The sequence below is a fragment of the Montipora foliosa genome, chromosome 6, assembly GCF_036669935.1.
Source record: "Montipora foliosa isolate CH-2021 chromosome 6, ASM3666993v2, whole genome shotgun sequence".
Classification (NCBI taxonomy): domain Eukaryota; kingdom Metazoa; phylum Cnidaria; class Anthozoa; order Scleractinia; family Acroporidae; genus Montipora; species Montipora foliosa.
In genome coordinates this window covers 9,405,866-9,409,300 of record NC_090874.1, presented here as the reverse complement: position 1 = coordinate 9,409,300, position 3,435 = coordinate 9,405,866, and the positions used below count along the sequence as shown (strand labels likewise).

At 41.5% G+C, this 3,435-nt stretch overlaps 1 non-coding gene across 1 annotated transcript; it reads left to right on the top strand.

Annotated features, from left to right (window-relative positions):
- Positions 1–2,378: 2,378 nt before the first annotated feature.
- On the top strand, positions 2,379–2,451 carry Trnat-ggu (transfer RNA threonine (anticodon GGU)). Its single transcript has one exon. It is a non-coding gene; the product is annotated as a tRNA-Thr (tRNA).
- The last annotated feature ends 984 nt before the right edge of the window (positions 2,452–3,435 follow it).

The following is a 3,435-nucleotide window of genomic DNA, read 5'->3' as shown; positions in this document are numbered from 1 at the left end:
GTTTCCAGAGAGACCAATTGTACAAAAATAAAAGTAACTTCGCGAGTCCATCTTACTGTTCGTACTCCATGAAAACACTGTCAGAAAATTAACTGCCAAACTTATCATGATTTTACTGCGCGCAATTTTAGAAATACGCTGTAACTGAAGATATTACCCGAAAAAATCACCACAGAAACCTTCATGGGCAAGCACGTTAAAGGAATAATGTATTTCTCTTTTTTTTTTTTTTCTTTAAAAATCTATTGCCAAACCGTCCAACGATAGAATGCTAGGTTATCTCAATTACAAATTAAGATGTCAAGCTTAAAAGATTGCATATTCAGTGAAGTTCGGAGGAAGAATTACACCGACCTTTGCCGCAATATAGTCGTCGAAAACATTCCCTATGCCTTAATTGTGTTTTTCTCAAATTAAAGCCAACGGTAACTTTCGAATTCGTTTATAATATTCCTCCCACGGTAATTAACTCTGGTCAAAACAAACTAATGTGAATCTGCCGTCCACGCGTGTATTGGTGTATGGAAGTAAATTTGATTGGCCGATGAAGGACATGTCAATCAATCAAAAAAAGTGGGCGAAAGGAATTTTGAAGAGGAATTTGGTCAGGCTCTATTTTTCGTTTCGCCATTCACGTCAAGGACTTATTAGTGAAATTTCCAATTGTTATACCGGAAGACTGTGCAGAGTTGAGAACAGGGAAATACAAATCTGACAAATAGCGAGACAACTGAGATAACAGTTCCTTCTCTGTCTTTGTTGAACCCATACTGAGTTACCAGAGAACTGTTCATTTGGTTTGAGTGTTGTACAAAACACCACACTTTGCAAAATTTTAGGAAAAAAGCTCACTTTGATTACGGCTCGACGGGCGACAGATTGTTGTCGAAGTCCATTACTCGTCGCTTCTAACATTCGACCGCTTCTCTTGTTCAGTATCCAATTCGCGTGCCATTATTCAGCTTCATAAGGGTACTTTTTGTTCAAAGATCCACTAAAACGCCATTCGCGTTACATGACTTTCGACGCCATTGCCGGTTAAGTTTAATCGTTCTACTGTGTCCACCAGAGAAATCTACGCATTTCCCACTACCCTCTCGATCCTCAGAAAATACGCGTAGAAGGCTCTATGCACAAAGACACCACTTAGCAGGGGAGTGACAGGCAAGACTTTTACCGACACGGAAAAAAATTAAAAAAAAAGAAAACGAAAAATAAAAAAACAACGAAATTAAAGACAGATTCCGACTGGGTTTGCCGCAACCCAGTAATTACTGAGGCACAAAACAATATTTAGGCTTAACTGTTTGCACTTCTAAAGGGTTTGGGCTTTTATAAGAGTTAAATTATAACACCAATCTGCATTTTACCCCTAGTCTGTAGTCTGCATTTTACACTGACCAGTTTCCAAAGTCCAAATTTCGACTTTGTGAACGCAAAATTTCGAGTTTCTAAACTCGAAATTTCCAGGTTGTTAACACAAAATTTCGAGTTTGTAAACACAAATTTCGAGTTTGTAAACTCAAAACTTCGAGTTTCTAAACTCGAAATTTCAGGTTTGAAAATCTGATCCCTTACAAGCCATCGCACTTGAGTCCATTCCATTCTTAATTTTATTGTTAGGCAACCGTTTCCCGTCCGGGATCATTTGCGGTCCATTTGGGAATCATTTCTGGTCCAGGAATCATTTCCGGGACGGGATCATTTGCGGGCCTGTACAGTACTTCTACAGTCTAAGTAAATTAATAATTGATTTACGTAGAACGTAGACATAAAGAGATTTGATTTCCGATGTTGACTAGGGGATACTCGGAAAAAACCAGAGTACGCCTCCTACAACCTACCGACGACCTTCCGATCACTGGTTCGGATGCTCCAGTACCAATTAGCTATAGGAGCCTCGTTGGATACTGCCACCAGCATCTTAAGTTGTCAAAATGGAGCATTATTGCCATAGTCCATTACGCGGAAGGTCGTAGGTTCGACTCGGCTGCAAACTTTCCGAGAACCGTACTTGTTCCCGTGAGGAATGAATCAACGCTAAAATGATATATGAAATGCATCATATATGAACTGCGTATATGAAATCAAGTGAAGCTCTGATCCTCGCATCTCCCAACGTCAGTGGCTTCATAGCTCAGTTGGTTAGAGCGTTGGACCGGTATCGCGAGGTCACGGGTTCAAACCCCGTTGAAGTCCTGAAGTTTTCAGGCTTTTTTACGCAATCGCAAAAATTGCGTTCGCAACTGCGAGGATCATAGCTTCACTTGATTTCATATCCGCAGTTCATATATGATGCATTTCATATATCATTTCAGCGTTGATTCATTCCTCGCGGGAACATTAGAACCCACAAATGACCAGCTCCCAACGTCAGTGGCTTCATAGCTCAGTTGGTTAGAGCGTCGCACCGGTATCGCGAGGTCACGGGTTCAAACCCCGTTGAAGCCCTGAATTTTTCAGGATTCTTTACGCAATCACAAGAATTGCGTTCATAACTGCGAGGATCATAGCTCCAATTGAGAACTATTTCTGTAGGGAGATTAACAGAAACGTCTTTTGATAGTCACCATTTGACTCTTACGGCATGCAATCACCTTGAACTGAACAACAGCGGTTTTGATGCAAATAAATTTCCCTTTCTTAGTTAGAGGGGCTTTTTAGTGATTTTTTTAATTTGACGAAATTCCTCGAATAAGAATAAGCGCCGCCTTAGGACCACGGCGCTTATTAGGGGGTCGAGCTTATTTGATATTTTGTCCCAAATGTGGCGGTTATTCAAGGGCGCCGCTTATATGAAAAGATACTTTAACCCCGGGTCAACTACATGCAACAACGAAAAAAAAAGCCTCTGCATTTAATTCACTGGCCGGTTAACATGGAACATCTCTTTAAGTCAGTATTCTCCGACATCGTTTTTCATTTAATTTTCAGCGCAATACTAAAGTCTGGATAATGTACGGTATGCACGATGCTGATATCACTAGCTCGATGTTTCCGCAACACTTGAAAAGAGGCAGAATATCCTCGACAGTTCAATACAACCTGATTGCGATGGCGTGCGCCGCTGACGGTTCCGTTCTCGGTGAGTGTGGCGGTGGCGGTGGCGGTGACGGCTCGTCACCGTCGACAACCATGCCCGACGGGATGATGCACTACGTGAGCCTCATGTCTTCCGATAGGTCTTTCGAGTTGAAATGGGCCTACAACGGCACTACTGGAATGTTGTACTTTAAAATGAAGTGCAGGAACATTGGTTGGTGCGGAGTGGGTTTCAGCACAATGGGTAATGGTGCAGGCATGAAAGATTACGATATTGCTGCTGGTGGATTCGGTACCTCCGATTACCTTTATGTAAGTTTATCTAGTGTTTAGCTAATATTCTAAGGCTTTTTTTTTCATCATCTTTCGTTTGTGTCACCATGTAACTGCCAA